This window comes from Callithrix jacchus, chromosome 8 (assembly GCF_049354715.1).
Source record: "Callithrix jacchus isolate 240 chromosome 8, calJac240_pri, whole genome shotgun sequence".
Taxonomy (NCBI): Eukaryota; Metazoa; Chordata; class Mammalia; order Primates; family Cebidae; genus Callithrix; species Callithrix jacchus.
The window spans coordinates 69,576,831-69,588,912 of record NC_133509.1 but is presented as its reverse complement, the minus strand read 5'-3'; the positions used below and the strand labels follow the sequence as shown (position 1 = coordinate 69,588,912).

Genomic DNA, 12,082 nt, shown 5'->3' with positions numbered 1-12,082 from the left:
GCTCTCTCCCAGGTGTTTCAGTCACCTGCTGTTAGGGCACTGGGATCTGTGTGATTTTTCTTGCAGCGACCCACTGCACTGGCTCACCAGGAATCTCCTGGTCTGGCTCACTGTCCAAGTCCCGTTTAATCAGATGGATATGCTAATCTACCCTCCCAAATCTCAGATTGCTGATTAAACAGGGCACCCGGACCAGTGTGTTTTGTGCGAAGTGTTGCAGAGTGCCGCTGTGCTGCGGCGCTGGCCGAAGCACCCGCTCCAGCCAAAACAGCTGCGCTGGCGTCCCATGTCTCTCCTACACCTGGGAATTTCCCCGTTCTGTGGGCAATAAAGATCCGTCTGGAAATGCGGCTTTGACTCATCCTCTGCGCGTTCACTAAGAGCTGCAATCCTGAGTTGTTCTTACCGCGCCATCTTCTCATGTGTGTGACTCATGCCTTTAATCCTACCACTTTGGGAGGCCACCAACTCAGGAGTATCACTTGAGGCCAGGAGTTCAAGACCAGTCTGGGCAACTTGATGAGATCTCATCTCTCCAAAAAAAAAATTAGCTGGGCATGGTGGTACATATGTGTAGTCTCCACTACTTGGGATGCTGAGGTAGAAGGATCGCTAAGGAGCTAAGGAGATTGAGACTGCAGTGAGCTGTGATTATGCCATTGCACTCCAGCTTGGATGGCAGAGCAAGACCTTGTCTCAAAAAGAAAATAAAAAAGAAAAGAAAAAAAAGCTGTTTACAATCTGGGTATGGTAGGGCATGCGCCTATAGTCCTAGCTACTCTGAGAGGGTGAGGAGGGGAGAATCTCTCAAGCCCAGGAGTTGGAGACCAAGCTAGGCAATATAGTGAGACCACCCTAGACCCGTCTTTTTTTTTGGGGGGGGGATGAGTCTCATTCTGTTGCCCAGGCTAGAGTACAATGGCACAATCTTAGCTCGCTGCAACCTCTGCCTCTCTAATTCAAGTGATTCTCCTGCCTCAGCCTCCCAAGTAGCTGGGATTATAGGCATGCACCACCATGCCCAGCTAATTTTTGTATTTTTAGTAGAGACGGGGTTTTACCATGTTGGCCAGGCTGGTCTTGAATTCCTGACGTCAGGTATCAACCTGCCTTGGCCTACCAAAGTGCTGGGATTACAGGCTTAAGCCACCATGCCCAGCCCAGCCTGTCTTTAAAAAAAAAAAAAAAAAGCACCTGAAAGTGAAGTCTACCAAAAAATACCTATTTAATATTATGGAAAATGTAACCACTATACAGAAGTTAGCTGGAATCTTAGTTGGATGTCCCTTGAACCTATTACCTTCTAACTCTGTTATTATTTGCAAAGATTGTAAACATTTATTTAGCTGGTGTTCTTATAGATCAATGTATTCATATAAGTGAGTTATCCAGATACTGAAATATTTCTTCAAGTGCAAATTTTTTTCAAGTGAACATTTTTTATTGTAAACCTTCCTATAATACTGTATACTTCTCAGCCTTTTAAGAATCATATGCCCATAATCCTAGCCTATGTTTCTTATGTAAATGGAAGAAAATATGGCTAAACAAATTGATCTCTTCCCATAACAACATCACCCAACAATGTAAACAGAACATTTTATATGAATACTTCTACATATTTCTGTGGGTATGCATATATATTTTTTAAACAGATCACATTATATATACCTTTACTGTTTTTTGCATTTTACACTTTTCTTAAACAGAGGCAGCTAGATAACTGAATATTTTTGACAACCTAGGGGAGAGGGAAGGGAATTGACATATATTGATTGCCTAAGCACTACAGAGCACTTTGTTTTCTTTATCTCGTTTAACCTGGATTATTTAATAGTATCTTACTGTTATCTAACACAGGTTCTTGGGTTCTCAATGCAAAAGGGAGAGAGGAGTTGGGAGAGAGAGCACCTGACTCTCTGACCTGAAAAGAGCTGATAGCTCTTTTTATCAGGCTAAGCTCAGAAATTGGTATCAGGGTGGAGTATGCAGACTAGGCTGGGCAAAGCAGATCAGGTAGGGTATGCAGGTCAGCATTATCTGGTTGCTATGGCTGTCTTGAGGTGGGGGGGGGGCACCTGGTCTGGCTAGAGGCAATAAGGCTGTAAGTCTGTTATTTGGCGTTCCTTCCCTAGATGGGACACCCACTCTGCAACTTTGGTTATCTCCTAAGGCTAGTTATAGGAATTTTTTTTGAGTAAGAGGCATGGTTCAGACTTTATGGTGTCCATGAGGTAGTGGTATGGGTTTTGTGGTCAGAGGGAATGCATGAAAGACTGCTGTAGTGGGAGTGAGCTGACCCAAGCCCCATTCCTACTTTGTCTCATTCCTAACAGCTCTTGGATAGGAATGGTGTGACTCCATTCCTGAGCCCAAGACTTAACTTTCTTGTACTTCCAGGACCAAACCTTTGCCTTCTCCTTCTGGTTCTTGAGGGAATCTTTTTTTTCCTGTCTTCGTGTCTCTTCTCTATTTGGCCACCTCTATATCTCAGATGGTTTCCTTTCTGCAGCTATGGATTTGCAAAAAGTCCTTTCCTTTCTTTCTTGTCCCTCTCCATGGTCCCACTGCTTCAGAGGAAGTATCTATTATCTTGAGTCACCACTTCTCTCCTTGGCTAATTAGCTGGCTAACTAGCCACTAGAACACAATCTTAGCCCCAACTCCAGCCCCTCCCGCACCTCCTAATGTTTCTTCTGTTGACAAAGAGTCGAATTCTGTAAAATATTTGAAGAGACTTATTCTTAGAAATATACGAGTGACCATGGCCCATGGCACATCCTTCAAGAGATCCTGAGAACATGTGCCAAAGGTGGTTTGGGTGCAGCTGTTTCATACATTTTAGTGAGGCATGAGACATCAATCAAACACATTTGAGACATACATTGGTTTGGTCCAGAAAGGTGGGACAATTTGAAGCAGTGCTTCCAGGCTATAGGTAACTTGAAATATTTCTGGTTGATGGTTGAGTTTGTCTAAAGACCTGGAATTAAACAGAAGGGAAGGTCTGGGTTAAGATAAGAGGTTGTAGCCACCAGGGTTTTATCATACAGATGCAGCCTTTAGCTAGCAGGCTTCAGAAAGAATAGGTTCAAAATGTTTCTTATTAGACTTCAAGTCTGTGTTGATGCTGGAGAGGTATAATGAGGCATGTTCGACCCTCCCCTACCACCACCCCCACTTCCCATCATGGCCTGAAACAGTCTCTCAGGTGAAATTTTAGGGGCCCTGACTGAGGAGGAAGTCCATTCAGATGGTCGGGGAGCCTTAGAATTTTATTTTTTGTTTACACTCCTTTCTCTGTTCCTTCTGATGGGAGGGATGCATCTTAGTTCTTAGAAATGGAAGATGAAAATCATAACCCCCAATTTTTGACTTGAGGGCTACTGAAGTACATTTAATGGGGCAAAGATGTAGAAAAGAGCCGGGCGCAGTGGCTCAGGCCTGTAATCCCAGCACTTTGGGAGGCTGAGGCCGGTGGATCATGAGGTCAAGAGATCAAGACCATCCTAGTCAACATAGTGAAACCCCATCTCTACTAAAAATACAAAAAATTAGCTGGGCATGGTGGCACGTGCCTGTAATCCCAGTTACTCAGGAGGCTGAGGCAGGAGAATTGCCTGAACCCAGGAGGTGGAGATTGCAGTGAGCCGAGATTGCGCCATTGCGCTCCAGCCTGGGTAACAAGAGCCAAACTCCGTCTCAAAAAAAAAGAAAGCAAATTGATCTAAGTCAGATTGGAAAGAGTCAGTCTAAAGCTCTGCTCATAGAGATCAACCCAATTGGCAAACCCTCTTGCCTGGGAGGCCAACATAATAGGCTTTACCTTGGCCATCTCCAAGAAGGAAGGTGATCCGGTCTCAAAACAGGCATGCTTTTCTAAAACTGTATCCACCCAACGGGTTCTTCCTGCCTGCTACCCAGATACAGCCAATTTATCAAGATGGGAATTGTAATAGGAAAGAGTTTTAATACACATAGAGCCCACTGAATGGGAGACAGGACTTTTATTATTACACAGATCAGCCTTCCTGAAAAGTTGGAGGCTAGGGTTTTTCAAGGATAGTTTGGTAGGCAGGGAGCTAGGGAATGGGTGCTGCTAATTGGTTGGGGATGCAATCACAGGAATAGAGAAAAACAGTCCTGGTCCTTACATGCTAAATCTGCTTCTCTGTGGGGACCACAGAGGAATGGCTGGTCTGAGTGGGGCTATCAGGTAGTCAGAAATGCAAAAGCCTGAAAAGACATCTCAAAAGGGGCTGGGCACGGTGGCTCACGCCTGTAATCCCAGCACTTTGGGAGGCCGAGGCGGGTGAATCACAAGGTAAAGAGATCAAGACCATCCTGGTCAACATGGTGAAACCCCGTCTCTACTAAAAATACAAAAAAATTAGCTGGGCAAGGTGTCACGTGCCTGTAATCCCAGCTACTCAGGAGGCTGAGGCAGGAGAATTGCCTGAACCCAGGAGGCGGAGGTTGCAGTGAGCCAAGATTGCGCCATTGCACTCCAGCCTAGGTAAAAAGAGCGAAACTCCATCTCAAAAAAAAAAAAGACATCTCAAAAGGCCAGTCTTGTGTACTCCAATAATGATACTATTTACAGGAATAATTGAGGATGTTGCAAATTTTTGTGACCTCCAGAATAATAACTGGTAATCATTTAACTGGCCTACATCTTAGCAGAATTCTGGTCCCTCTCATCCTCCTGACCTGGTGGCCTTTCATAAGTTTTACAAAAACAGTTTAGTTTTGGGATGGGCTATTATCATTTAAATCATAAACTAAATTTCTCCCAGATTTATTAATATCTTGGCCCATGCCCAGGAACAACCAAGGGCAGATTGGAGGTTAAAAACAAGATAGAGGCTGGGCACGGTGGCTCACACCTGTAATCCCAGCACTTTGGGAGGCCAAGGTGGGCAGATCACGAGGTCAAGAGATCAAGACCATCCTGGCAAATACAGTGAAACCCCATCTCAAAAAAAAAAAAAAAAAAAGAGAGAGATGGAAACTATCCTGGCCAACATGGTGAAACCCTGTCTCTACTAAAAAAAAAAAAATACAAAAATTAGCTGGGTGTGGTGGTACGTGCCTGTAGTCCCAGCTACTTAGGAGGCTGAGGCAGGAAAATTGCTTGAACCAGGAGGTGGAGTTGCAGTGAGCTGAGGTTGTGCCAATGCACTTTAGCCTGGGGACAGAGCAAGACTCCATCTTAAAAAAATAATGATAATAGGTGGAGGACTCAAGATGGCACTGTGAGAACAACCCAGGATTGAAGCTCACAGTCAGTGCACGGAGGGAGTGAGTCAGGGCCGCATTTCCAGGCGGATCTTTGTTGCCCACAGAATGGGGAAATTCCTAGGTATAGAGGAGACGTGGGACGCCAGGCAGAGGTTTTGGCTAGCGCAGCCGGCGGCCGGTGCGGAGGCCGCCCGCGCTGTGACGGTGCTACACAGCTCTCCGCACAAAGCGTGCTCGTCCGGGTGCCCTGTTGGGCCGGCAACCGGAGACTTGGGAGGGCTGAACTTGAGACTGAACGGGACTTGGACAGTGAGCCAGCCCAGGAGATTCCAGGGTGACAGCGTTTGGGGTAGCGCAGTGGGACAAACAAAACGGCGATTCCAAATGCTCCCCGTGGAGGGGTTCCCTGAGGCCGTAGCTCCGTTGGGGAGGGGCATCCGCCATTACCGAGGCAGACGGCCCCTACTGAGGTACACGCCCATTGCTGATGCAGCCTGCCGTTGCCGAGGCAACCCGCTACAACAGAGAGACTCCGCAACAGGGCGTACCCCATGGCAGCAGGGCGGAGACCACAGCAGAAGGGCAGAGCCTGCAGCAACAGGGCGGAGCCTCGGCAGGCAAATAGTGGCTAGACTGCCTCCTAGCTGGGCAGGACAGTGCAGCGAACACTCACAAGGAAAGCCCCAACCAACCCCCAGACAGAGCATCTGAGAAAAAAAGGGTTTTGTCATGAGTTATGTTGCAGCAGAATTAAACATAGGAGCCTAACAGCCCTGAATAAACAACAGAGCCCACAGCTCAGCACTTGAGCTCCTATAAAGTACAGACTGCCTCCTCAAGCAGCTCCCTGACCCCTCTATATCCAAAAGACTGACATTTGGCAGGCATCATTCTGGGACAAAGATAGCAGAAAAAAAAACTGGTAGCATCCCTTACTGTTCCGCAGCTGTTATAGGTGCGCCCCAGACAAGCAGGGCCTGGAGTGGACCTCAGCAGTCGTACAGCGGAGGGGCTAGACTGGTAGAAGGAAAACCAAGTAACAGAAATACCTCATCATCAACAATCTGGGCGTCCACTCAGAGACCCAATCAAAAAGTCAGCAACTACACAGACGACAGGTGTATAAATCCACAAAGATGGGAAGAAACCAGCACAAAAAGGAGGAAAACACCCGAAACCAGAACACCTCGCCTCCTAGAAAGGACTAAAACTCCTAACCAGCAAGGGAACAAAGCTGGATGGAGAATGACTGTGATGAAATAAATGACGGAATTAGACTTCAGAAGGTGGATAATGAGAAACTTTTGTGAGCTAAAAGAACATGTTTTAAATCAATGCAAAGAAACTAAGAACCTTGAAAAAAGATATGAAAAAAGATTTGAGGAAATGATAACAAGAATGGATAACTTAGAGAGGAATATGAATGAATTAAAGGAGCTGAAAAACACAATACGAGAACTCCGCGAAGCATGCACAAGTTTCAACAGCCGAATTGACCAAGCAGAAGAAAGAATATCAGAAGTCGAAGATCAACTCAGTGAAATAAAATGAGAAACCAAGATCAGAGAAAAAAGTGCAAAAAGGAATGAACAAAGTCTCCAAGAAATGTGGGACTATGTGAAGAGACTTAACCTATGTTTGATAGGCATACCAGAATGTGACGAAGAGAATGAATCCAAGCTGGAAAATACTCTTCAGGACATTATCCAGGAAAATTTCCCCCACCTAGCAAGACAGGCCAACACTCAATTGCAGGAAATACAGAGAACACCACAAAGATACTCCACAAGAACAGCAACCCCAAGGCACATAATCATCATATTCAACAAGGTTGAAATGAAGGAGAAAATACTAAGGGCAGCCAGAGAGAAAGGTCGGGTCACCCACAAAGGGAAGCCCATCAGACGCACAGCAGATCTCTCGGCAGAAACTCTACAAGCCAGAAGAGAGTGGGGGCCAATATTAAACATCCTTAAAGAAAAGAACTTTCAACCCAGAATTTCATATCCGGCCAAACTGAGCTTCACAAGTGAAGGAAAAATAAAATCCTTTGCGAACAAGCAAGTACTCAGAGATTTTGCCACCACGAGGCCTGCTTTACAAGAGCTCCTGAAAGAGGCACTACACATAGAAAGGAATAACCAGTATCAGCCATTCCAAAATCACACTAAATGCTAAAGAGCATCAACATAATGAAGAATCTACAACAACTAACAGGCAAAACAGCCAGCTAGCATCGAAATGGCAGTATCAAATTCACACATAACAATATTAACCCTTAATGTAAATGGACTAAACGCACCAATCAAAAGACACAGACTGGCAAATTCGATAAAAATCCAAAACCCATGAGTGTGCTGTATCCAGGAAACCCATCTCACATGCAAGGATACACAAAGGCTCAAAATAAAGGGACGGAGGAAGATTTACCAAGCAAATGGAGAGCAAAAAAAAGCAGGAGTTGCAATTCTCATCTCTGATAAAATAGACTTCAAAGCAACAAAGATCAAAAGAGACAAAGAAGGCCATTACATAATGGTAAAAGGATCAATACAACAAGAAGAGCTAACGATCCTAAACATATGTGGACCCAATACAGGAGCACCCAGATACATAAGGCAAGTTCTTAACGACTTACAAAGAGACGTAGACTCCCACACAATAATAGTGGGAGACTTTAACACTCCACTGTCAATATTAGACAGATCAACCAGACAGAAAATCAACAAGGATATCCAGGGCTTGAACTCAGACCTGGAGCAAGCAAACCTGATAGACATTTACAGAACTCTCCACCCCAAATCCACAGAATATACATTCTTCTCAGCACCACATCACACCTACTCTAAAATTGACCACATTATTGGAAGTAAAGCACTGCTCAGCAAATGCAGAACAACTGAAATCATAACAAACAGTCTCTCAGACCATAGTGCAATCAAGTTAGAACTCAGAATTCAGAAACCAACCCAGAACCACACAGCTTCATGGAAACTGAACAACTGGCTCTTGAATGTTGACTGGATAAACAATGAAATGAAGGCAGAAATAAAGAAGTTCTTCGAAACCAATGAGAACGAAGACACAACATGCTAGAATCTCTGGGACACATTTAAAGCAGTCTCTAGAGGAAAGTATATAGCAGTAAGTGCCCATATGAGAAGAATGGAGAGATCCAAAATTGACACCCTATCATCAAAATTAAAAGAGCTAGAGGAGCAAGATCAAAAAAACTCAAAACCTAGCAGAAGACAAGAAATAACTAAGATCAGAGCTGAACTGAAGGAGACTGAGACACGAAAAACCCTCCAAAAAAAATCAATAAATCCAAGAGCTGGTTTTTTGAAAAGATCAACAAAATAGATAGACCACTAGCCAGATTGATTAAAAAGAAAAGAGAGAACAACCAAATAGATGCAATAAAAAATGATAAAGGGGAAAGCACCACAGATTCCACAGAAATTCAAACCATCATCAGAGAATATTACAAACAACTCTATACACATAAACTAATAAACCTGGAAGAAATGGATAAATTCCTGGACACCTGTGTCCTCCCAAGCCTAAACCAGGAGGAAGCCGAAACTATGAATAGACCAATAACAAGGGCAGAAGTCAAGGCAGCAATTAAGAGCCTACCACACAAAAAAAGCCCAGGTCCAGATGGGTTCACAGCCGAATTCTACCAGACACACAAAAAGGAGCTGGTACCATTCCTTCTGAAACTATTCCAAATAATCCAAAAAGAGGGAATCCTTCCCAAATCATTCTATGAGACCAATATCATCCTGATACCAAAACCCGACAGAGACCCAACAAGAAAAGAAAACTTCAGGCCAATATCCATGATGAACATAGATGCAAAAATCTTGAATAAAATATTGGCAAGCCGATTGCAACAGCACATCAGAAAGCTTATCCATCATGATCAAGTAGGATTCATCCCGGGGAGGCAAGGCTGGTTCAACAAACGCAAGTCTATAAACGTAATTCACCACATAAACAGAACCAAAAACAAAAACCACATGATTATCTCAATTGATGCAGAGAAGGCATTTGACAAAATTCAACAGCCCTTTATGCTAAAAACCCTCAATAAACTCGGTATCGATGGAACGTATCTCAAAGTAATAAAAGCTATTTATGACAAACCAACAGCCAATACCATAGTGAATGGGCAAAAACTGGAAGCATTCCCTTTGAAATCCAGCACTAGACAAGGATGCCCTCTTTCACCACTCCTATTCAATATAGCACTGGAAGTTCTAGCCAGAGCAATCAGGCAAGAAAAAGAAATAAAGGGTATTCAAATTGGAAATGTGGAAGCCAAATTGTCTCTATTTGCAGACGACATGGTAGTATACCTAGAAGACCCCATCGCCTCAGCCCAAAAACTCCTGAAACTGATAAGTAACTTCAGCAAAGTCTCAGGATATAAAATCAATGTGCAAAAATCAGAAGCATTCCTATACACCAATAACAGACTGAAAGAGAGCCAAATCAAGAATGAACTGCCATTCACAATTGCTACAAATAGAATAAAATACCTAGGAATACAACTCACAAGGAACGTAAGGGACCTCTTCAAGGAAAAGTACAAACCACTGCTCAACGAAATCAGAGAGGACACAAACAGATGGAGAAACATTCCATGTTCATGGTTAGGAAGAATTAATATCATAAAAATGGCTATACTGCCCAAAGTAATTTACAGAATCAATGCTATACCCATCAAGCTACCATTGACTTTCTTCACAGAACTGGAAAAAACCACCAAGAACTTCATATGGAACCAAAAGAGAGCCTGCATAGCCAAGTCAATTCTAAGCAAAAAGAACACAGCAGGGGGCATCACACTACCGGATTTCAAACTATACTGCAAGGCTACAGTAATCAAAACAGCATGGTACTGGTACCAAAACAGAGATATAGACCAATGGAACAGAACAGAGGCATCGGAGGCAACACAGCATATCTACAACCATACAATCTTTGATAAACCCGACAAAAACAAGCAATGGGGAAAGGATTCCTTGTTCAACAAATGGTGTTGGGAAAACTGGCTAGCCATGTGTAGAAAGCAGAAACTGGACCCCTTCCTGACACCTTACACCAAAATTAACTCTAGATGGATTAAAGACTTAAACATAAGACCTGGCACCATAAAAACCCTAGAGGAAAATATAGGCAAAACCATCCAAGACATAGGAGTAGGCAAGGACTTCATGAACAAAACACCAAAAGCATTGGCAACAAAGGCCAAAATAGACAAATGGGACCTAATCAAACTCCACAGCTTCTGCACAGCAAAAGAAACAGTCACTAGAGTGAATCGGCAACCAACAGAATGGGAGAAAATTTTTGCAGTTTACCCATCTGACAAAGGGCTGATATCCAGAATTTACAAAGAGCTCAAACAGATTTACAGGAAAAAAACAAACAAGCCCATTCAAAATTGGGCAAAAGATATGAACAGACACTTTACGAAAGAAGACATATATGAGGCCAACAATCATATGAAAAAATGCTCATCGTCACTGGTCATCAGAGAGATGCAAAGCAAAACCACATTGAGATCCCATCTCACGCCAGTTAGAATGGGGATCATTAAAAAATCTGGAGACAACAGATGCTGGAGAGGATGTGGAGAAGAAGGAACACTTTTACACTGTTGGTGGGAGTGTAAATTAGTTCAACCATTGTGGAAGACAGTGTGGCGATTCCTCAAGGCCTTAGAAATAGAAATTCCATTTGACCCAGCAATCCCATTACTGGGTATATATCCAAAGGACTATAAATCGTTCTACTATAAGGACACATGCACACGAATGTTCATTGCAGCACTGTTTACAATAGCAAAGACCTGGAACCAACCCAAATGCCCATCGATGATAGACTGGATTGGGAAAATGTGGCACATATACACTATGGAATATTATGCAGCAATCAGAAATGATGAGTTTGTGTTGTTTGTAGGGACATGGATGAATCTGGAGAACATCATTTTCAGCAAACTGACACAAGAACAGAAAATGAAACACCGCATATTCTCACTCATAGGCGGGTAATGAAAATTGAGAACACATGGACACAGGGAGGGGAGTACTAAACACTGGGGTCTATTGGGGGGAAAAGGGGAGGGCCAGCGGGAGGGGGTGGTGGGGAGGGATAGCCTGGGGAGAAATGCCAAATGTGGGTGAAGGGGAGAAAGGAAGCAAAACACACTCCTATGTGTGTACCTATGCAACTGTCTTGCATGTTCTGCACATGTACCCCCAAACCTAAAATGCAATAAAAAATTAAAAAATAAAATAAAATAAAAAAATAATGATAATAGCCGGGCGCGGTGGCTCAAGCCTGTAATCCCAGCACTTTGGAAGGCCGAGGCGGGTGGATCACGAGGTCAAGAGATCGAGATTATCCTGGTCAACATGGTGAAACCCCATCTCTACTAAAAATACAAAAAATTAGCTGGGCATGGTGGTGCGTGCCTGTAATCCCAGCTACTCAGGAGGTTGAGGCAAGAGAATTGCCTGAATCCAGGAGGCAGAGGTTGCGGTGAGCCGAGATCGCGCATTGCACTGCAGCCTAGGTAACAAGAGCGAAACTCCGTCTCAAAAAGTAATAATAATAATTATTATTATTATAATAAATAAAATACATAAAAAATAAGAACAAGGTAGAGTTGGTTAGATCAGGTCTCTTTCACTGTCTTCATTTTCTATTATAATTTTTGCAAAGGTAGTTTTAAAACTGTCAGTCTTCAGTTAATCCTCATTTAATTCTATATCATTCTAAGGTGACAATAGAAATACAGTGCTTTAAGAAAATAAAATGAAAC

The 12,082-nt window shown here is 43.4% G+C and overlaps 1 protein-coding gene across 3 annotated transcripts in view; it reads left to right on the top strand.

Moving 5' to 3' along the window:
- Positions 1-12,082, top strand: part of PPP2R3C (protein phosphatase 2 regulatory subunit B''gamma) — a 45,182-nt gene that overhangs the window by 12,175 nt on the left and 20,925 nt on the right. The gene's annotated exons all lie outside the window — the stretch shown is intronic.